We start from the raw sequence: 25,033 nt of genomic DNA on the forward strand, positions 1-25,033 counted from the left end.
TGCAGTTCCACATCAGCAGTATCAACCCTAATAATGTATTCAAATGAGGGGGCGGCAATAACCGTGGTTGCAATGGTAAAATCAGCAACAGAGAAGATACCGTACTAATCGGAGCAAGAATACAATTGGGTATGTCCTATTATGTTCCTTCATAAAGTCCGTCAGTGTATCAGTTAACACCAGACCAGGGCTGAAGACACATGGGTACCCTAAAATGACCTATAGAAAACATGTATAGGATATATGGTCATTGAGACCTTTTGGTCGTACAGTGTTAAGCTGAAAGGTCCATCTTGCCTCTTTTTGTAGTACTCACCGATCATAATCAACCCCTCTAGGTGGGGGTCGAATTAGTTCAATGCCCTGGAATTAAACAACCCCAGGGTCACTCGCATGGCATTCCGCCACATGAGGCATATTACACATAAACAGCTTGGTTGTATTCACATACAGCTTAACTACAAAAACATTACACGGATACAACTCATCTATACAAACATTACAGCTCTACAGCACTGCTACATACAGACTGGAATTACAAACAGCACAGCAGAGCCCTTCATACACAGAGCAGATAGACATGGTCATGTGATTCCTATGACTCCTCCCACACATGATCACATGGTCATGACATCACCACAGGTCCTGTACTTTCTCCTGCAGCACAGCCTGGAGCCTGACTCCTCCCACATTTGGTCACATGATCATGACATCATCACAGGATATTTATTTCTTCTGGCAGCACAGCCTGGAGTCTGACTCCTCCGGTAGATGCTGGAAGAAATAAAAGTGCTGGACGCTCCATGGTGAAGGATTGTCAGAGGAGGAGGACACGCCCCATCCAAGTAAGTGGAAAACTCACCAGATCAACACATGTTAAGACTCCACAGACATAAAGATCCGTAGCTCTGTCTGGTGGTAATCAACAGATTCCAGAGAACATAAATGAGGAAGAAAATACCCAGGATTCTAAAGAAGACATATCCAGGAGATCTCAGAGACGTGGCCTGGAACAGGGGGCGTTATATAGAAGACATGTCCAGGAGATCTCAGAGACGTGGACTGGAGGAGATGGTCTTATATAGAAGACATATTCAGGAGATCTCGGAGATGTGGACTGGAGCAGGGGGAGTTACATAGAAGACATTATGCAGGAGATGTCAGAGACGTGGACTGGTACAGGGGGAAGTTATAAAGAAGACATATCCAGGAGATCTCAGAGACGTGGACTGAAGGAGGGGGCGTTATATAGAAGACATATTGAGGAGATCTCAGACATGGACTGGAACAGGGGGAGTTATATAGAAGACATGTCCAAGAGATCTCAGAGACGTGGACTGGAGCAGGGGGTGTTATATAGAAGACATATCCAGAAGATATCAGAGACGTCGACTGGAGCAGGGGGCATTATACAGAAGATATATCCAGGAGATCTCAGAGACGTGGACTGGAGCAGGGGGCATTATACAGAAGACATATCCAGGAGATATCAGAGACGTGGCCTGGAACAGGGGGCGTTATATAGAAGACATGTCCAGGAGATCTCAGAGACGTGGACTGGAGGAGGGGGCCTTATATAGAAGACATATCCAGGAGATCTCAGAGATGTGGACTGGAGGAGGGGGCGTTATATAGAAGACATATCCAGGAGATCTCAGAGACGTGGACTGAAGGAGGGGGCGTTATATAGAAGACATATCCAGGAGATCTCAGAGACGTGGATTGGAGTAGAGGGTGTTATATAGAAGACATGTCCAAGAGATATCAGAGACGTGGCCTGGAACAGGGGGCGTTTTATAGAAGACATGTCCAGGAGATCTCAGAGACGTGGACTAGAGCAGGGGGAAGTTATATAGAAGACATGTCCAGGAGATAAGAGATGTGGACTGGAGGAGGGGGCGTTATATGGAAGACATATGCAGGAGATCTCAGAGATGTGGACTGGAGGAGGGGGCGTTATATAGAAGACATATCCAGGAGATATCAGAGACGTGAACTGGAGCAGGGGGCGTTATATAGAAGATATATCCAGGAGATCTCAGAGACGTGGACTGGAACAGGGGGAGAAATATAGAAGACATGTCCAAGAGATCTCAGAGACATGGACTGGAGCAGGGGGTGTTATATAGAAGACGTATCCAGGAGATATCAGAGACGTGGACAGGAGCAGGGGGCGTTATATAGAAGATATATCCAGGAGATCTCAGAGACGTGGACTAGAGCAGGGGGCATTATACAGAAGACATATCCAGGAGATATCAGAGACGTGGCCTGGAACAGGGGGTGTTATATAGAAGTCATGTCCAGGAGATCTCAGAGACGTGGACTGGAAGAGGGGGCCTTATATAGAAGACATATCCAGGAGATCTCAGAGATGTGGACTGGAGGAGGGGGCATTATATAGAAGACATATCCAGGAGATCTCAGAAATGTGGACTGGAGCAGGGGGCGTTACATAGAAGACATATCCAGGAGATCTCAGAGACGTGGACTGAAGGAGGGGGCGTTATTTAGAAGACATATCCAGGAGATCTCAGAGACGTGGACTGGAGCAGAGGGTGTTATATAGAAGACATGTCCAAGAGAGCTCAGAGACGTGGACTGGAGCAGGGGGCGTTATATAGAAAACATATGCAGGAGATATCAGAGACGTGGACTGGAGCAGGGGGCGTTATATAGAAGATTTATCTAGGAGATCTCAGAGACGTGGACTGGATCACGGGGCATTATACAGAAGACATATCCAGGAGATATCAGAGACGTGGCCTGGAACAGGGGGCGTTATATAGAAGACATGTCCAGGAGATCTCAGAGACGTGGACTGGAGGAGGGGGCGTTATATAGAAGACATATCCAGGAGATCTCAGAGACGTGGACTGAAGGAGGGGGCGTTATATAGAAGAAATATCCAGGAGATCTCAGAGACGTGGACTGAAGGAGGGGGCGTTATATAGAAGACATATCCAGGAGATCTCAGAGACGTGAACTGGAGTAGAGGGTGTTATATAGAAGACATGTCCAAGAGATATCAGGGACGTGGCCTGGAACAGGGGGCGTTATATAGAAGACATGTCCAGGAGATCTCAGAGACGTGGACTAGAGCAGGGGGAAGTTATATAGAAGACATGTCCAGGAGATAAGAGACGTGGACTGGAGGAGGGGGCGTTATATAGAAGACATATGCAGGAGATCTCAGAGATGTGGACTGGAGGAGGGGGCCTTATATAGAAGACATATCCAGGAGATCTCATAGATGTGGACTGGAGGAGGGGGCGTTATATAGAAGACATATCCAGGAGATATCAGAGACGTGAACTGGAGCAGGGGGCGTTATATAGAAGATATATCCAGGAGATCTCAGAGACGTGGACTGGAACAGGGGGAGAAATATAGAAGACATGTCCAAGAGATCTCAGAGACGTGGACTGGAGCAGGGGGTGTTATATAGAAGACGTATCCAGGAGATATCAGAGACGTGGACTGGAGCAGGGGGCGTTATATAGAAGATATATCCAGGAGATCTCAGAGACGTGGACTAGAGCAGGGGGTGTTATATAGAATACATGTCCAGGAGATCTCAGAGACGTGGACTGGAGCAGGGGGAAGTTATATAGAAGACATGTCCAGGAGATCAGAGACGTGGACAGGAGGAGGGGGCGTTATATAGAAGACATATCCAGGAGATCTCAGAGATGTGGACTGGAGCAGGGGGCGTTACATAGAAGGCATATCCAGGAGATCTCAGAGACGTGGACTGAAGGAAGGGGGCGTTATATAGAAGACATATTCTGGAGATCTCAGACATGGACTGGAACAGGGGGAGTTATATAGAAGACATGTCCAAGAGATCTCAGAGACGTGGACTGGAGCAGGGGGTGTTATATAGAAGACATATCCAGGAGATCTCAGAGCCGTGGACTGGAACAGGGGAGGTTATATAGAAGACATATCCAGGAGATCTCAGAGACATGGACTGGAGGAGAGGGTGTTATATAGAAGACATATCCAGGAGATCTCAGAGACGTGGACTGGAGCAGAGGGTGTTGTATAGAAGACATATCCAGGAGATCTCAGAGATGTGGACTGGAACGCCCAAAACATAAGAATTCATACTTTTCTAAAAATCACTAAAAACATGATTGGATAAAAATTAGTGGCACTACAAGAAAAGGATCACCCCCCAAGGATATATAAATATACGACACGAGGCAGAAGTTGGTTTCTTATTCAAAAGTTGCAGTGAGCGTACCAAGGGGAAATCGGATGAAAGCGGCAATAAAATACAAAAGACCGGCACAAAATGGGCAGAATGAAATGAATTCGGGCACTGATCTCACACTGGTGACATACAGAGGCGAGTTCAGCCCAAACAGGTACTGGGCACAAAGTGGACAGACGGACAATGTCACTGATTTCAATAAGTAACTGATGTTTTTAAAGGGTTAAATGAATTTGGGCTGGGCTGAACTGAAATGTATATGATGTGGGGTATCACTTTTTATATGTGGGCAGTATGAGATCAGTGGCTGAATTCATTTAACACTGTGGATGACATTGTTATGGTGGCGCCACGAATGTCACTGTTATGGGGACGCTGTAGATGTCACTCTTATGGGGGCACTTTGGATGTCACTCTTATGGGGGCACTGCGGATGTCACTGTTATGGGGCACTGTGAATGTCACTGTTTTGGGGACACTGTGGATGTCACTGTTTTGGGGACGCTGTGGATGTCACTCTTATGGGGGCACTGTGGATGTCACTGTTATGGGGGCACTGTGGATGTCACTGTTTTGGGGACACTGTAGATGTCACTGTTTTGGGGACGCTGTGTATGTTACTGTTAAGGGGAGCTGTGGGTGTCACTGTTATGGGGGGGCGGTCCAAAGCCGGTAATTCTGCTCGTAGATAAATATGATATATGATATAACGGGTAGTGTTGTTCGAGCACCGTGGTGCTCGGGCCGAACACATCGTGATATGGAAGCAGGGTGGATTTGATTAAAATCAAAATGATTTAAATCCCGATTTAAATCACTAGTCAGTAAGGCTTGATTTAAATCATAGTTTTCTATAATTTTTGCTGGTATAACTTATAATATGCAAGTAGATGAAGATTTTCTGAATAACATCTTTTCATATTAGTTTGATTAGGTTGATTCTGCATTTTATAGGTTTGTAGAAGTTAGGATTAAGGTATTTTCATGTTCATGTTATAACATGTTTGCTGTGAAGAAGAGGCATGTGATCTCTGCTGAGTCAAATTCAGTTTTGAGAACTGCAAAAGTAAACCAAGCATCTGTGATAATATCTTGTAGGCAGAGAAACTGCCCAATAATCTTACAAAAACCTCTGGAAGAGCATGACATTGTGAATGGATTAATGTAATTTATTTACCCAAAAAATTACACATATAGAAACATAGAATGTGTCGGCAGATAAGATCCATTTGGCCCATCTAGTCTGCCCAATATACTAAATACTATGGATAGCCCCTGGCCCTATCTTATATGAAGGATGGCCTTATGCCTATCCCATGCATGCTTAGACTCCTTCACTGTATTTGCAGCTGCCACTTCTGCAGGAAGGCCATTCCATGCATCCACTACTCTCTCAGTAAAGTAATACTTCCTGATATTACTTTTAAACCTTTGCCCCTCTAACTTAAAACTATGTCCTCTTGTAGCAGTTTTTCTTCTTTTAAATATTCTCTCTTCTTTTACCTTCTTGATTCCCTTTATGTATTTAAAAGTTTCTATCATATCTCCTCTGTCTCGTCTTTCTTCCATGTTAAGGTCCTTTAATCTTTCCTGGTAAGTTTTATCCTGCAATCCATGTACCAGTTTAGTAGCTCTTCTCTGAACTCTCTCCAAAGTATCAATATCCTTCCGGAGATATGGTCTCCAGTACTGAGCACAATACTCCAAATTAGGTCTCACTAGTGCTCTGTAGAACAGCATGAGCACCTCCCTCTTTCTACTGGTAATGCCTCTCCCTATACAACCAAGCATTCTGCTAGCATTTCCTGCTGCTCTATGACATTGTCTGCCTACCTTTAAAGGGAACCTGTCACCAGTTTTATGGTGTCCTAACTAAGGGTAACATAAATAAGTGACTGATTGTCTTAGCAAAATGCTGGGTCACTTTCTTTAATTGACCCAGTCAATCTGCCAACATCTTGTATTGAAAAGCTCCAGCTAATAATGATGAGTCATGAATATTCATGAGCTCCTGACTCTCCCCGCCCACCTGCTGCTGAATGACCGTTTGTTTCCATAGGAATCAGCAGCAGGTGGGCAGGGGAGTGGCTATTTCTCTGAATTAAATGTACGCTTGACTCAATGACATCATGCCGGACTCGAATCAGCTCATTAGCAGGTGGCATCTTTGTGTGTATATTATGAGGTAACCATCTGTCACACCAGTAAGTGAATACATCTAAGGCCCTTTTCAATAGTTAATGATTGTATATCATTAACTAATTAGTTAGATTATAATCAAATATCCACATGACAGGTTCCCTTTAAAGGGGTTCTGCACTTTCATTTCACTGATGATCTATCCTCTGGATAGATCATCAGCTTCTGATCGGCGGGGGTCCAACACCCGGGACCCCCGCCGATCAGCTGTTTGAGAAGGCAGCGGCGCTCCAGCCTTCTCACTGTTTACCGCCGGGCCGCCCGCCCACTGACGTCACGACTTGTATCAACTAGAGTGGGCGCGGCTAAGCTCCATTCAATGAACAGAGCTTAGCCGCGCCCACTCTAGTTGATACAAGTCGTGACGTCAGAGGGCGGGCGGCCCGGCGGTAAACAGTGAGAAGGCAGCGGTGCTCCTGGAGCGCCGCTGCCTTCTCAAACAGCTGATCGGCGGGGGTCCCGGGTGTCGGACCCCCGCCGATCAGAAGCTGATGATCTATCCAGAGGATAGATCATCAGTTAAATGAAAGTGCAGAACCCCTTTAAGTCTTCTGAAATAGTGACCCCTAAATCCCTTTCCCCAGATACTGAGGTTAGGACTGTATCACTGATTTTATATTCTGCTCTTGGGTAGTGATGTCGCAAACTATTCGCCGGCGAACAGTTCCCGACGAACATAGCTTGTTCGCGTTCGCCGCGGCGGGCGAACATATGCGATGTTCGGTCCGCCCCCTATACATCATCATTAAAGTAAACTTTGACCCTGTACCTCACAGTCAGCAGACACATTCCAGCCAATCAGCAGCAGACCCTCCCACCTCCTGGACAGCATCCATTTTAGATTCATTCGGAAGCTGCATTCACAGTGAGAGGAGGGACAGTGTTGCTGCTGCTAATTCAATAGGGAAAGCATTAGCTAGGGCAATGTTCTGTGTCCACAGACTCATCTGCTGTAAGGACAGCATCCTGACAGCACCCCAAAAAGCCCTTTTCAGGGCTGGTACATCAGTGTGCTTTTTTTTATTTTTATATATATATATTGCAGTTGCCTGCCTGTGTGTGAGAGGCTGCAGGCTCAGTCACAGACAGTACTGTGTGCACAGGGTGTGACAGAAAATACCTTGCAGATAAAAAAAATTATATTTAATATTTTTCTGTGATATAATCCTAGTTGCAAGCCAGTGTGTGTCAGGCCCACACAGGCTGTACTGTGGCCACTGGCTAGGCCTCCACTCATACCGTTACAGGGTGTCACTCGCTCACAAATACCTTGCAGATAAAAAAAATTCAATTTAATATTTTTCTGTGATGTAATCCTAGTTGCAAGCCAGTGTGTGTCTGGCCCCAGACTGTACTGTGGCCACTGGCTAGGCCACCACTCATACCGTTACAGGGTGTCACTCACAAATACCTTGCAGATAAAAAAAATTCTATTTGATATTTTTCTGTGATATAATCCCAGTTGCAAGCCAGTGTGTGTCAGGCCCACACAGACTGTACTGTGGCCACTGGCTAGGCCTCCACTCATACCGTTACAGGGTGTCACTCACAAATACCTTGCAGATAAAAAAAATTAATTTAATAAATGGACCCCAGAATGGGGACGTAACAGGGATTAAACTGATGAGAATAGTGGTACAGAAAATACCACTCACGAGTGTGACAGTAAATTGCACGGCGCAGATGCAGTGACCGTGGATTCAAACAAAGGGGAGGGAGCCAGCGTTTTTTTAACCATCTCCCCGTTCAAAAAATCTATTTAATTCACCTTTCGAGGACCCTTGGTGTTGTACGTGGCTGGGTGGAGGAAGAAACCTTCAATGACATTAACGGGACATGGCTAGCTTGGTATCCAACCTTGTGCAAATGGGAAGTTTACGGTTGGGCAAATGGACTGTTTGCGGTGCATTAAAAGGGGAGTTTGGTGTGTCAATGTCTGTGAAGCGGGCGTAACCCTTACAATACCTGATCGATACAACATCATACCTGATCGTATACACATACTGGATGTTTTAAACCACGTTGTTCAAAAAAAATTAGGATTGTTAGGTGATTTATGCCCTTTATGGATTAAAATCCAACTCTGCGTCAACTATGTAATTTTCCATGGGAGTTTTGCCATGGATCCCCCTCCGGCATGCCACAGTCCAGGTGTTAGTCCCCTTGAAACAACTTTTCCATCACTACTGTGGCTAGAAAGAGTCCCTGTGAGTTTTAAAATTCGCTTGCCTATTGAAGTTTATGGCGGTTCGCCCGGTTCACCCGTTCGCGAACATTTGCAGAAATTCGCGTTCGCCGTTCGCGACATCTCTACTCTTGGGTTTTTACGCCCCAGGTGCATTATCTTGCACTTATCAACATTACATTTTATCTGCCAGACTTTTGACCATTCCTCTAGTTTTCCTAAATTCTTTTCCATTTGGTGTATCCCTCCAGGAACATCAACCCTGTTACAAATCTTTGTGTCATCAGCAAAAAGACACACCTTACCATCGAGGCCTTCTGCTATTTCACTGATAAAGATATTAAACAATATGGGTCCCAGAACAGATCCCTGAGGTACCCCACTGATAACAAGACCATGGTCTGAATATACTCCATTGACTACAACCCTCTGTTGTCTGTCCCTCAGCCACTGCCTAATCTATTCAACAATATGGGAGTCCACGTACAGCCTTATTCTACATAATTAAAAAAACAAATCTTTATTTCATGATGGAATAACCTTTGGATGGTAATATATTTTCCTCAAAAAGCATTTTATATAAAAAAAATCCAATTTAAATTAAAAAAAAAGATTTCAATTAAAGAAAAACTAGGCACTTCAATACACCCTTAGTTACACATAAAGGAGGGCATCATACACACTCTTTAAAAATTGTGATTGATGGTCTGCTGGTGACCCTCAAAAATATTAGGAGCAAGGGCCTGCTGATCTGACCATCTAAAACATAATGGGCGAGGGCCTGCTGCCGCTTTGGTGACTTTAGTTAACCTGGGGCTGATGGCACGTCTTCGTGATGGCGACGATCCATTCGGATGTCTGGGCTATTTACTTTCGATGTAATTTTCAGCTCAAAACCATTGCAAACTACGGGTAACGGGGAATCAGTGTTTTATTCCGGAGAGAGAGCCACATCCAAGGGAGGCAAACCGGTGTCGTGCAAATCACACACTCCTGACTTGTGGAGGTAGTGACTATAAATAACAATACAGGACTCTTAAGATGCCCTGTTATTGGAAAGAGTAATGGGGAATCTTTGTTCAATTTTGGAGAGGGAGCCTGATAAACGGCTACTACTTCAAAGCAAGGCAGCAAACGATTTTAGGTGTGGGTCTGCTGGTGAGCTGACCCTGTAAAACATTATATGCGAGGGCCTGCTGCTGAGCTGACCCTCTAAAAAATTATATGCGCGGGCCTGCATGTTAGCTGACCCTGTAAAAGATTTTAGGTACGGGCCTGCTGGTGAGCTGAGGTTCAACCGACAAACCCAACTTGATTTTGATGTCTGCATTAATCTGCAGGTGACCGTCATACAGCTCTACAGATTTGTTTCCACCTGAATCTTTCTCAACAATCTGTGACCTTGGTTTTTTATCCAGACTCAGTCATTGTGCCACTATGTGGCCTCCTCATCTCCACACCATGTCACCTTGCCACTCATTTTTATCACCATGCTGCTGCTGATGCTGCTTAAAAGGGCTTAAACTGATCACCAGGCCCACAATTGAATTAAGGTTTTGGAATCGATAAATCCAACTTGCTTTTGTGGGCTGCATCAGTGGCGTAGCTAGAAATGACTGAACCCCACAGCAAATTTTTGAATGGGGCTCCATCCCATAGTAATTTTTTAGCGACCCCTTCCTTTTATGCCGCCCCATTCCTGTGGCTAGTAAAGATCGCTCTCTCAGACCAGGGCCAGCAGCTGTTCCATCCGTTTATACACTGTCTATGCTGTCACTGTATATAATTTCATTGTTTAATACTGTTGAGGGGGCCCTGACCAAATCCTTTAGTCCTCCTCCTCCTGAATGGGACCCTTCTGGGTCAGGGCCCCAAAGCTGCAGCTTCCCTTATAACTAAGCCCCTGGTCTGCATTAATCTGCAGGTGACCGTCATACAGCTCAACAGATTTGTTTCCATCTGCATCTTTCTAAACAATCTGTTGTCTTAGTCTTTTATCCGGACTCAGTCATTGTGCCACTATGTGCCCTCCTCATGCTGCCATCTCCACAGTATGTCACCTTTCCACTCATTTTTATCACCATGCTGTTGCTGATGCTTAAAAGGCCTTAAAGTGATCATCAGGCCCACAATATAATTAGGGTTTTACGCACAAAACCAAAGTAAAAAAACTTTTTTATAGGAGAAATTGATTGAAAACATTCTTTCCTGTATATTTACTTGTATATAAAGTGCAACTGCTGCCAAAAATTACAAGGAAGAGGCACTCCGATACAAACTGTATATCACATAAAGGAGGGCCTCATTCACATTAAGTTGCGGGCCTGCAGGTGAGCTGACCCTGTAAAAGATTTGAGTTGCGGGCCTGCAGGTGAGCTGACCCTGTAAAAGATTCGAGTTGCGGACCCTGTAAAAAATTAGATGTGAGGGCCTTCTGGTGAGCGGTCCCTGTAAAAAAATTAGATGTGAGGGTCTGCTGGTGAGCGGACCCTGTAAAAAATTAGATGCGAGGGCCTGCTGATGAGTGGACCCTCAAAAAAATTATATGTGAGGGCCTGCTGGTGAGTAAAAAATTAGATGTGAAGGACTGCTGGTGAGCTGACCCTCTAAAAAAATGATATTCGAAGGCCATATATGTGACAAATAAGCAATGCATGTTACGCTTATCTGTTATAATGCCACTAGCAGCACTAAATACACGCTCAGACAAAACACTGGCAGCAGGTCAGGCCAGCACCTCCGAAGCATAGAGCGCAAGTTCGTGCCACGTGTCCAGCTTGGACACCCAGTAGTTGTAAGGCACTGAGGGATCATTGAGGCTTTGGAGAGTGTTGCCCTGCCTCTGTTGGCAGGATCTTCTGGTATTGCACCATTTTGCTCGTCCTTTCCACCAGAGGAATGAGAGATGAGAAGTTCTCTTTGTAGCGGGGGTCGAGAGGGGTGAACAACCAGTAATCCGTGTTTAAAATGCGTATTATGCGCGGGTGGCGAGAAAGGCAGCCTAACATGAAGTCAGCCATGTGTGCCAGAGTACCAACAGGCGAGGCTTCGCTGTCGTCATCAGGATGATCACTCCCAATCTCCTCATCCTCTTCCTCCTCTTCTGCCCACCCACGCAGAACAGATGGAATTAAACTTCCATGGGTAATACCTGCTGTAGCTGAGGCAACCGTCTCCTGCTCCTCCTTCTCCTCCTCTTCATCGTTCAATTCGCGCTGAGAAGATGAACTGAGGGTGGTCTGGCTATCACCCTGTGTAATGTCTTCCCCGATTTCCACCTCTTCCACATGCAAAGCGTCGTCCTTAATTGTGAGCAGCGAGCATTTGAGAAGACACAGAAGTGGGATGGTGACGCTGATAATAGCGTTATCGACGCTCACCATCTGTGTTGATTCCTCAAAGTTGTGTAAAACCTCACAGAGGTCAGACATCCATGCCCACTCCTCGCTTGTGAATAGCGGAAGCTGACTGGAAAGGCGACGACCATGTTGCAGCTAGTATTCCACAACTGCCCTCTGCTGCTCACAAAGCCTGGCCAACATGTGGAACGCGGAGTTCAAGCGTGTGCTCACGTCGCACAACAGTCTGTGAGCTGGCAATTTCCAGCGCTGCTGCAGCGTTGACAGACCGGCTGAAGCTGTCAGTGACTTGCGGAAATGTGCACACACACGGCGCACCTTCACCAGTAGCTCAGGCAAATTGGGATAGGTTTTTAGAAACCGCTGAACCACAAGATGGAATACGTGGGCAGGGCATGGGATGTGTCTAAGGTTGCCTAGCTCCAAATCCGCCACCAAGTTACTGCCATTATCAGACACAACCATGCCTGGTTCTAGGTTTAGTGGCAAGAGCCACAGCTCAGTCTGGTCTCTAATCCCCTGCCACAGCTCTGCGACGGTGTGCTGTTTGTCACCTAGGCAGATCATCAAACAATATACGTGAAGAGGAGAATACGGCAGCACTGCTACAAATTTAGGCTATGGTCCAGCCAATGCTTTTAGCCAATCGCCAGCTCAGCGGTAAATTCGAACTTCATGCGTGGTGCTCTGCACTTAGAGGAGGAGATAGTGTCGGATGCAACAATGTAGAGAAAATATGAAAAGACGTGCGGTACTCACCGAAGTTGTAAATACCTCAATACGCGCAACTAGATTAACATGAGATTCACCGTCAATTTTGGCGGTGCGTCGCTTGATTTTCTGGACATGCGCGTTATGGTGAGAGATGGTGTATTACACACCACGGGGCTTCCGTAAGCCCACCGTGACAAACTCGCTGCTCCACCAGGCCAGTTTTGACCCGCCATCTCGGTGAAAGGGGCCGTCCCATACGGACAGTTTGTCCGTTTGCGGAGGATCAACGACACTGATGACGGGTTCTACCGACAGGCGTATGAACTTAAAATCCGCCTTTTGGATCGGGGTTACCCGCCGCGGACCGTCTCAGCCGCACTTCGTAAGGCGGCCAAACTTGACCGCAATACCCTGCTGGTTGAAAGGGAAAGGAACAAGAAACCATCCGGCTTCGCCTTCACGTTTAAATATAGCCCCGCGGTGGATGGAATTCACATTTAGAAGATGCCCAACCCTCAAAGACAAATTAGTCGATAGTGTATTCAGCAAACCCCAGGTTGAGACCTGGCTCACTAGTAGAAAATCCAGAGGGAATTATAAGTGTGGGCACTGTTCTTTCTGCCCACTAATTGTATGCAAAAAGTGGCTGCAGATAGGAGGAGTTAAGCACGTAGTACGTGATTTTATCACTTGTCGCACACCGTATGTTGTCTATGTCGTCTTTTGCCCTTGCAAAAGATTTTATATTGGAAAAACAATCCGCCCACTATTTGAGATAATCCGTGAACATGTCAATTCTGTCCGTTCAGGGAAAGGTTGTCCCCGATTGATAGAACATATTAGAGTTGCCCATGGCGCCCATCCACGTTGTCTTTCCTTTGCAGGAGTGGAACAGGTCCAACCCATCCCCAGGGGAGGGGATTGGCACTGCCTGCTCCTGCAGAGGGAAGCAAGGTGGATCCTACTCACTGGGGCCATGGGAACAGCGGGCCTGAACGACAGAAATGACATGTCTGGTGGGTTGATGTGATATGCTCTTGCCTTGCACAGATAATGCTTTGCTGGCTCACCCAGTAACTATGACGGATCGGTTGCTCTCTCATGCCAGATTAAACGAGCACCGTCATTGCACAATAATATGTATCATGATAGTGAAATTTGTGCTAGATCCATGGTATTAGTCTGTCCTTTATTTGTCCCTTTCTGTATTTTATGGTTTTAACGTCACTAACCTGCGGCGAGCAGCTGTTGCCAATGGTTCTGGCTGCGGAGCGCCGCCTCTATAAAGCGCAACAATGCGTGATGACGTCTATAGCGGCCCGAAGAAGCACGAGAGTACGCGCAAAACGGCCGTAGCCACTACCATCTGCAACAAAGTGTCTGCTCCTGCATCCTGCACGTAACTTTTCCGATAAAGGAATAATAAAGAAGATACCTATTTACAAACCGGATTCCAAAAAAGTTGGGACACTATACAAATCGTCAATAAAAACTGAATGCAATTATGTGGAGATGGCAAATGTCAATATTTTATTTGTAATAGAACGTAGATGACAGATCAAACGTTTAATCCGAGTAAATGTATCATTTTAAAGGAAAAATACGTTGATTCAAAATTTCACGGTGTCAACAAATACCAAAAAAGTTGGGACAAGTAGCAATAAGAGGCTGGAAAAAGTAAATTTGAGCATAACAAAGAGCTAGAAGACCAATTAACACTAATTTGGTCAATTGGCAACATGATTGGGTATAAAAATAACTTCTCAGAGTGGCAGTGTCTCTCAGAAGCCAAGATGGGTAGAGGATCACCAATTCCCACAATGTTGCACAGAAAGATAGTGGAGCAATATCAGAAAGGTGTTACCCAGCGAAAAATTGCAAAGACTTTGCATCTATCATCATCAACTGTGCATAACATCTTCCGAAGATTCTGAGAATCTGGAACAATCTCTGTGCGTAAGGGTCAAGGCCGTAAAACCATACTGGATGCCCGTGATCTCCGGGCCCTTAAACGACACTGCACCACAAACAGGAATGCTACTGTAAAGGAAATCACAGAATGGGCTCAGGAATACTTCGAGAAACCATTGTCAGTGAACACAATCCACCGTGCCATCCGCCGTTGCCAGCTGAAACTCTACAGTGCAAAGAAGAAGCCATTTCTAAGCAAGATCCACAAGCTCAGGCGTTTTCACTGGGCCAGGGATCATTTAAAATGGAGTGTGGCAAAATGGAAGGCTGTTCTGTGGTCAGACGAGTCACGATTCGAAGTTCTTTTTGGAAATCTGGGACGCCATGTCATCCGGACCAAAGAGGACTAGGACAACCCAAGTTGTTATCAACGCTCAGTTCAGAAGCCTGCATCTCTGATGGTATGGGGTTGCATGAGTGCGTGTGGCATGGGCAGCTTGCATGTCTGGAAAGGCACCATCAATGCAGAAAAATATATTCAGGTTCTAGAACAACATATGCTCCCATCCAGACGTCATCTCTTTCAGGGAAGACCCTGCATTTTTCAACAAGATAATGCCAGACCACATTCTGCATCAATCACAACATCATGGCTGCGTAGGAGAAGGATCCGGGTACTGAAATGGCCAGTCTGCAGTCCAGATCTTTCACCTATAGAGAACATTTGGCGCATCATAAAGAGGAAGGTGCAACAAAGAAGGCCCGAGACAATTGAACAGTTAGAGGCCTGTATTAGACAAGAATGGGAGAGCATTCCTATTTCTAAACTTGAGAAACTGGTCTCCTCGGTCCCCAGACGTCTGTTGAGTGTTGTAAGAAGAAGGGGAGATGCCACACATTGGTGAAAATGGCCTTGTCCCAACCTTTTGGGGATTTGTTGACACCATGAAATTCTGATTCAACATATTTTTCCCTTAAAATGGTACATTTTCTCAGTTTAAACTTTTGTTCCATGATTTATGTTCTATTCTGAATAAAATATTAGAAGTTGGCACCTCCACATCATTGCATTCAGTATTTATTCATGATTTGTATAGTGTCCCAACTTTTTGGGAATCTGGTTTGTACAACTTCGTTTAGTGCCGCACGTCTTTTCATATTTTCTCTACATTGTTGCACATAGGCAGATCAGCTTCAGCACAGCTTGTTGCGGCTTCCCCACTGCAGTGCTACACTGCTTCCAGCTACCGACTGATGACTGACTGGTGCTGCACGCGGATAATTCGGAGGTGAAAATGGAGGAGGAGGCGGAGGAGATGTGGGGATTGGAGCCACTAATGTAGGTGCATGCAGAAACCCTGATGGAAGTAGGGCCCGCAATCCTTGGCGTCGGTAGAACCTGTGCCATCCCAGGGTACTAGTCGCTCCCGCCCTCCACAACATTCACCCAGTGTGCCTTCAGGGAAATGTAGCATCCCTGGCCGAAAGCACTTGTCCATGTGTCCGTGGTTAAGTGGACCTTCACAGTAACTGCGTTGGTCAGGGCACGTGTGATGTTAAGGGACACATGTTGGTGTAAGGCTGGCATGGCACACCTTGAAAAGTTGTGGCAGCTTGGGACTGCGTAACGAGGGATGGCCACCAACATCAGGCTGCGGAAGGCCTCAATGTCCACAAGCCTAAATGGCAACATTTTCAGGGCCAGTAATTTGTAAAGCTGCGCATTTATTGTTATGGCCTGTGGGTTGGTGGCTGGGTATTTGCGCTTGCGTTCAAATGCCTGGGGTAATGACATTTGGATGCTGCACTGGGACAGGGAAGTGGATGTGGTCACTGATGGTGCTTGCAAAAGTCCAGGAGAAGGGCGGGCCTGCGTCTTGGACAGAGGATTGGCCAGCACGTAACACAGGGGAAGAGGAGGCAGTGGTGTGACCCGCAGACTCAGATTGTGGACTCAGGCGTTCGACCCACCTATTTGGGTGCTTTGATGTCATTTGGTGGATCTTGCTGGTGGTGGTGAGGTTGCTTGTGTTCACACCCCGGCTCATTTTGGTGTGACACAGGTTGCAAACTGTCCGCACTTTCCTCAAAAAAGCGCCATACTGCTGAATACCTACCCCTTGGCAAGGGAGATTTACGCAAGTGGGTGCTGCGTGGAACCTCCTCTTCCACTTCCTCACTCTGATCATCCTTTTTATTTGTTGACCTAACCACAGCCTCCGTGACTGACAACTGTGTGTCATCCTCTTCCTCAACCTCTTGAGACATTAATTGCGGTTGAGTCATTGGCAACTGTGTCTCGTCATCATCCACCTCATTACACACTAATTTCCGTTCCCCAGCATCATGTTCTTGTGACTCTGGATGCTCAAGAGGTTGGAAATCGGGGCACAAGATTTCAGGTCCCTCTTCAAGCGTGCTTGGCGAGAGGGCCAAATCAATTAATGGCGATGCAAAGAGGTCCTCGGAATATCCGAGTGTGGGATCACTTGTTTGGCCAGACTGTAAATGGTGGGAGGAAGGAGGATCATGGTGAGGATTGTGTGGACCAGACTCCTGGCTACTGAGACTGGACTTGGTGGAAGACAGGGTGGTGCTTAACCGACTGGAAGCACTATCTGCTGCAATCTAACCGACCACCTGCTCGCACTGGGCTGAGTTCAAGAGGGATGTCCTGCACCGCCCTGCAAACTGGGACATGAAGATAGGTATCTTGGATGATTGTTTTTCTTGTACTCTGGCAGCAGGCACAGTTTCACCGCTCCCAGGGCCACGGCCTCTGCGTGCACCATCAGCATCATGGCCACTTCCCCGTCCCTTAATGCTCGCCTTCTTCATATTAAATGTTATATGTTATAAGGGACCGTTTATAGACAAAGTGTGGATAAATTATGGAAAATATATATTTGTTGTCAGTAATATTTTTCCCAATATCTGGGCCTGACACACACACATGTGCTTGCAGAGCAGATGTAACAATTCACTGCAGACACCGTTTATAGGCAAAGTGTGGATAAATTATGGAAAATGCACTGACTGTCCAAAATAAAAGTCGCCACCAAAAAAAAAAAAAGGTCACACACTCTAATATTTAGTTGGACCGCCTTTAGCTTTGATTACGGCACACATTCGCTGTGGCATTGTTTCGATCAGCTTCTGCAATGTCACAAGATTTATTTCCATCCAGTGTTGCATTATTTTTCACCAAGATCTTGCATTGATGATGGTAGAGTCTGACTGCTACGCAAAGCCTTCTGCAGCACATCTCAATGGGGTTAAGGTCTGGACTCTGCGGTGGCCAATCCATGTGTGAAAATCATGTCTCATTCTCCCTGAACCGTTCTTTCACAATTTGAGCCCAATGAATGCTGGCATTGTCATCTTGGAATATGCCTGTGCCATCAGGGAAGAAAAAATCCATTGATGGAATAACCTGGTCATTCAGTATGTTCAGGTAGTCAGCTGACCTCATTCTTGGAGCACATACTGTTGCTGAACCTAGACCTGACAAGCTGCAGCAACCCCAGATCATAGCACTGCCCCACAGGCTTGTACAGTAGGCACTAGGCATGATGTGTGCGTCACTTCATCTGCCTCTCTTCTTACCTTGATGGGCCCATCACTCTGGAACAGGGTAAATCTGGACTCTTCAGACCACATGACCTTCTTCCGTTGCTCCAGAGTCCAATCTTTATGCTCCCTAGCAAATTGCAGCCTTTTTTTAGGGTTTGCCTCACTGATTAGTTGTTTTCTTATGGCTACAAAGCTGTTCAGTCCTAATCCCTTGAGTTCCCTTCGCATTGTGCGTGTGAAAATGCTCTTACTTTCACTATTAAACATAGACCTGTGTTCTACTGTTGTTTTTCTTCGATTTGATTTCACCAAACGTTTAAGTGATCGCCGATCACGATCATTCAGGATTTTTTTTCCGCCACATTTCTTCCTCGAATACGATGGGTCCCCACTATCCTTCCAGTTTTTAATAATGTGTTGCACAGTTCATAACCCAATTTTAGTAGTTTCTGCACTCTCCTTAGATGTTTTCTCTGCTTGATGCATGCCAATGATTTGACCCTTCTCAAACAGACTAACATATTTTCCACGACCACGAGATGTGTCTTTTGACATGGTTGTTTAAGAAATGAGAAGCGACTCATTGCACCAGTTCGGGTTAAATAACTTGTTGCCAGCTGAAAGATAATCGCCCATGCAGTAATTATCCAATAGGAGGCTCATAGCTATTTGCTTAGGTAAATCCAGGTGGCAACTTTTTTTTGGGATAGGCAGTGTATATATTTGTTGTCAGTAATATTTTTCCCAATATCTGGCCCTGACACACACACACACACACACACGTACTTGCACCGCAGATGTGAAAATTCACTGCAGACACCGTTTATAGGCAAGGTGTGGATAAAATAGGGAAAATATATATTTGTTGTCAGTAATATTTTTGCAATATCTGGCCCTGACACACACACGCGCGCTTGGAGCGCAGATGTGAAAATTCACTGCAGACACCGTTTATAGGCAAGGTGTGGATAAAATAGGGAAAATATATATTTGTTGTCAGTAATATTTTTCCCAATATCTGTCCCTGACACACAGAAGGTATTACAGCACAGATTTCACAAGTCACTGCAGACACCCTCTATCGAAAAAGTATTGTAAAGTATCGGAATTTTTTTTTAGCTGGCTAAATTATATTGCTGCCAGCCTGCCACCACACACAATAGTCCTTAAAAGGTCTTTTGGGTCTTTGAAACATTTTTCTATCGAATATATTGCAATCACACTCCCGAACCTATCTGTCTCTTCCTAAGCGCAGCTCTCCCTGACTCACAAAGAGCCAAACCCACATCATCGGGTGCTATATAGCACCCGATGACGCATTTCAGCCAGCCAATCACTGTAATGCCAGATGGCTACTGGCATTAGAGTGATGGCAGTACTTACCTGCACGTTTATTGGCTGCTTAGCAGTCGCAAAACGTGCGGGTAGGAGCATGACGTTCAAGCACATGCAGTACTCGGCCGAGTACGGCCATGTGCCGAGCATAGCGATGCTCGAGCCGAACGGATATTCAGCGAGCATGCTCGCTCAACACTAATAACGGGCTCCAAAAAAATATTAATAAATAGAGAAATAATAATAATGGAGAAGAAGTGCGCAGCTTTTTAGTGTGAGGCGCTGACGAGACAGAAATCATAGAGCGGCGAAAGGAAATTCACAAGTAAAGTGACTGAAATAAATAATAGTAAATTCACCAACCCATATGACAGACATCTGTAGGGGATGTGTTCTCCCCGACGCGCATTTCAGCTGCTGCATTCAACTTGGGGTTGGCGCTGCTGTGTGTAAAAGCCTTTTATATCAGTGTATAATATAATACTCACCACTTATTTATGTAGCGCATGCACGTACAGGAGGGAGACCCCCGGCACTAAGAGGACTCACAGGAAGCAAGCAGGCGAGTAGGACAGGAAGCATGGTCTCGTGCTCACCATGCCAGCACGGGGGAGGAGGAGCCAAGCAGAGTGCAGCGCATGCGCACATGATGAGGAGTATCAATGCTCCATATTCCAGAAGGGCAGAATGACCCGGGGAAACAGAGAGATTCTGGAATTCCTTGGATTTCTTCATTCAGTCCCTCCGGTGTCAGAGTCCGTGTCCTGAACCTCCAGAAGTCTTCTCCACCGATCAGCTGTGCAGACCCATCTTGTGAGGGATAAGAATCCATTTTGTATGAACATGTCCTCCATCTTGTGTATATGGGAGATTTAGGTCAGGTACTAAATGGAGCTTACAGGGTTAAATAGACAGATAATAATAAAGCTAAAAACAAGGTAAAAAAGTCAATTTATGTGTGTTGATCGCATCCACACACCCCTTCTCAATCCCCACAGTTTCCTCTCTAGCAGAGCTATCTGTCTGTGTCTCAGGAAGTGCGGGGGAAGAGGACAGAGGAATGGAAACATACATATGTGCTTATTTGGTCTGGTATGGTTTTATGATTTATATCTTGTAACCGCAAATGTCATGTTTGTCATGTGATGGGTTTTTCTGTTTCAAGCTTATATTATTGTGAACTTGTCTTTGAATTAAAGGGAAATCTGATCCAAATGCATCCAATGTATGTGTCAGTTTCCGAGCACTCGAATCCCATTTAATTTGGATTTCAACAATTATAGGTGAAGGGATATTTCCTAAACAATCTCTACACCATGTAGGTATTAAACAGCCATCTTTATTATGTGTGATGGTGAATTGACGGACAAACTGCGGTTAGATTTCCCTGCATTAACCCCTTCAGAATATTTTTTTTTTTATTCACAGTTTTCAAAATGTACCTCGTAAACTATTTATTACTTTACATCCCCCATATGTCTACTTTATGTTCCTCATTCTGTAAATGTAATTTAATTTTTTTTAGAACAGGCTTAGATGTTTCAAAACAATTCTTAAAATTTTTACGCAAATTTCCCAAACCTAATTTTTAAAGGGGTTCTCCGGGCTTTTAATATTGATGACCTATCCTCAAGATAGGTCATCAGTATCGGATTGGTGGGGATTCGACAAACGGCACCCCCACAGCTCAGCTGTATGAGGAGAGGGTGCGCGCCGTCTTCCTATCATGTCTATGGCAAGCAGGAAGGGAGACTGCAGGAGCACACAGCGTGTGCCTTCTCTTCATACAGCTGATTGACTGGGGGTGTCGAACCCCCCACCTCCCGATTTGATATTGATGACCTACTCTCAACCTATGACCTCGATGCGCTCCTGGATCCTATAGTTCTTTTGTGTGTCGGCACACTTACTTGCGCGTGTGTAGTAGGGATACGGGAACGCCAATTTCAGTTTTTTTAGTGTCCAGAATGGTATGAAGGATGTTTATTCCAATCAATAGGTTGGTGCCGCAGTTGCTCTCGATGTATTAATACCGCAGTTACATCAGACGCATTTCGAAACTGTAATAGTATAAAAATGAGGGACCAATCGCTCCTTATCCGGAGCTGTGCTGATATCAGAACCTGGGCCGGACCGTCTCGGGCTGTTTTTGTAGTATTCTAGTCATTCACAATGCACACCCTGCAGTTTTTTCAGTTGTTCTATATACCAACAAATTAAACATACAAATTATGTAGATTATAAAATCCAATATATAGAAAATACTAAACATCCAAGTTGATCAACAAGTCATAAAACTGGGAATAAAAAAAATATAGAATAAAATAGACACATGTGTAAAAGGGCTAATGTGATCTTCATTCTGGGGTGTTAGTTCGCTCTGCATGTCTGACTTTATTTTATTCTATAATTTTTTTTATTCCCAGTTTTATGACTTGTTGATCAATTTATGTTTTGTATTTTATATATATTGGATTTTATGACATATCATGAAACTGCCTTGTCCTCACACATGTTTTGATCCATATAAAAAAAGAGAACACAATGTGATAAACCCCCTTCTTTTGAGTTTGCCACGAGTACTTGGAGAGGACTACTTGCCAGCCTCTTACCATGTGATTACGGTCCCATGTTGAATGCACCGGTTTTATGCAATAGCTGCATAGTTATATACAGTCATGTGAAAAAATTAGGACACCCTTTGAAAGCATGTGGTTTTTTGTAACATTTTTAATAAAAGGTTATTTCATCTCCGTTTCAACAATACAGAGAGATTAAAGTAATCCAACTAAACAAAGAAAACTGAAGAAAAGTCTTTTCAAGATCTTCTGTAAATGTCATTCTACAAAAATGCCTATTCTAACTGAGGAAAAAGATAGGACACCCTCACATGTATTCCCTCTTAAATTGGCTCAGATCTCACACAGGTATATCACACCAGGTGCACATAATTAGTAGATCGTTACTCTGCATGTTGAATGAGGCTTGCCCTATTTAAACCTCAGACATTTAGTTTGGTGTGCTCCTGACTGTTGAAGTGAGAGTGAGCACCATGGTGAGAGCAAAAGAGCTGTCAGAGGACTTCAGAAAAAAGATTGTAGCAGCCTATGAGTCTGGGAAGGGATTTAAAAAGATCTCAAAAGATTTTGAAATCAGCCATTCCACTGTCCGGAAGATAGTCTACAAGTGGAGGGCTTTCAAAACAACTGCCAACATGCCCAGGACTGGTCGCCCCAGCAAGTTCACCCCAAGAGCAGACCGCAAGATGCTAAAAGAGGTCTCCAAAAACCCTAAAGTGTCATCTCGAGAACTACAGCAGGCTCTGGCTACTGTTGATGTAGAAGTACATGCCTCTACAATCAGAAAGAGACTGTACAAGTTTAACTTGCATGGGAGGTGTGCAAGGAGGAAACCTTTGCTTTCCAAGAGAAACATCGAGGCCAGACTGACATTTGCCAGAGGTAAAGTTGACAAAGACCAGGACTTCTGGAATAATGTTCTTTGGACAGATGAGTCCAAAATTGAATTATTTGGACACAACAGCAGAGGACATGTTTGGCGTAAACCAAACACAGCATTCCAAGAAAAGAACCTCATACCAACTGTGAAGCATGGAGGTGGAAGTGTCATGGTTTGGGGCTGCTTTGCTGCAGCAGGACCTGGTCAGCTCACCATCATAGAATCCACGATGAATTCTACTGTGTATCAGAAGGTGCTTGAAGAACATGTGAGACCATCAGTTAGAAAATTAAAGCTGAAGCGGAACTGGACCATGCAACATGACAATGACCCAAAACATACTAGTAAATCAACCAAAGATTGGCTGAAAAAGAAGAAATGGAGAGTCCTGGAATGGCCAAGTCAAAGTCCAGATTTGAATCCCATTGAGATGCTGTGGGGTGACTTGAAAAGGGCTGTACGTGCAAGAAACCCCTCAAACATCTCACAGCTGAAAAAGTTCTGCATTGAGGAGTGGGGTAAAATTTCCTCAGACCGATGTCGAAGACTGGTAGATGGCTACAAGAACCGTCTCACTGCAGTTATTTCAGCCAAAGGAGGTAACACTCGCTATTAGGGGCAAGGGTGTCCTATCTTTTTCCTCAGTTAGAATAGGCATTTTTGTAGAATGACATTTACAGAAGATCTTGAAAAGACTTTTCTTCAGTTTTCTTTGTTTAGTCGGATTACTTTAATCTCTCTGTATTGTTGAAACGGAGATGAAATAACCTTTTATTAAAAATGTTACAAAAAACCACATGCTTTCAAAGGGTGTCCTAATTTTTTCACATGACTGTAAGTTCATGTATTTTGCTGATTTTTGCTACCATGTGGCTAATGGAGTCTTGCCTCTCTCCTTGGGAGATAAGTGGATCACTTCTCAATTGTCTCCAGGACAAAAGACTGTGTAGAACTGGTTTTGGACAGAAGAGCCATGAGTACAGCCAGGCCAAAGAGACTTTTACAAACTTTTGAATTCCTGGTCTAATTCGTGCCATTTTGGGATGTGTTAAATGTCTATGTGTATTGTAAAGGGTGGGACATTGTATATTTGAGTAAGTGATGTCTGTCCTATTGTCTCCCCGTGTGTATTGGCGATTTCCCTTTGTCCTGAAAGATAATAGAATAACACCTCGGTTGTCTCGAGGACAAAGGACATTGTGTATTGTCATGCCTGGGATGATTATGTTGGAGGATGTTATGTGGGTTGTAACCTTTGTGTTATGGGTTAATGTATGTTATTTGTGGGCGTCTCCCTTGCATGGGAGGAGGGGATAAAAGGAATGGTATGTTTGAGTGCCTGTGTGCTTCCAGTAAACATTTTCCAGCATTCAGCTTTGTCTCATGTATGGATTTATAGGGCGATACCGGCGATACCAGCAATAATAGTGCTTTATTTCTCTGTGGATTATTGGCTGTGCTATTACATTGGAAGAAGGGAATACTAGACTGTGATACCGTCACACACAACATCTACACTTTATTATCTTCCCCTATGTTTCCTCTTATCTCCAGTTATTGTATTTTACATGAGACTTTGTAGGATTTTACATTGTGTCATTTTCTTTCCATTCAGGTTCCTACAATATAGGATCCGCTCAGGGGAGACCTTCTATATAAGATCCTTCTCCTGATTGACCCGACAAGGATAAACAGGGACAAGATGGTGGAGAGGATAATAAATCTAACCCTAGAGATCCTCTTCTGGCTTACTGGAGAGGTGAAAGATTCTGATGATGTCACATTACATCATCTTATCTATGTTACTAACAGATGGACATGACTGGAGAGGTGAGGGACTCTGGAGATGTATGGAGTGATATTTATTACTGTGTCTCTCCATAACAGGACTACACAGTAGTGAAGAAGACCTCTAGTGAGCGCTGTCAGACCCCTGTGTCTGAAGGATGGGGAAGAACCCTGAGCCCAATCATGGAGCCTCACCCCCTGATACATAAGGAAATCAATAGAGAGAAGATCCTAGAACTCACCAACAAGATGATTGAGCTGCTGATTGGAGAGGTGACAATGCTGGGAATG

At 44.8% G+C, this 25,033-nt stretch overlaps 1 long non-coding RNA gene across 1 annotated transcript; it reads left to right on the forward strand.

Moving 5' to 3' along the window:
* Positions 1-746: 746 nt before the first annotated feature.
* LOC122940505 lies at positions 747-24,900 on the forward strand. The gene is made up of 3 exons (XR_006390329.1): positions 747-845; positions 24,570-24,713; positions 24,842-24,900. It is a non-coding gene; the product is annotated as an uncharacterized LOC122940505 (long non-coding RNA).
* Positions 24,901-25,033: the final 133 nt, after the last annotated feature.

This window comes from Bufo gargarizans, chromosome 6 (assembly GCF_014858855.1).
Source record: "Bufo gargarizans isolate SCDJY-AF-19 chromosome 6, ASM1485885v1, whole genome shotgun sequence".
NCBI lineage: Eukaryota > Metazoa > Chordata > Amphibia > Anura > Bufonidae > Bufo > Bufo gargarizans.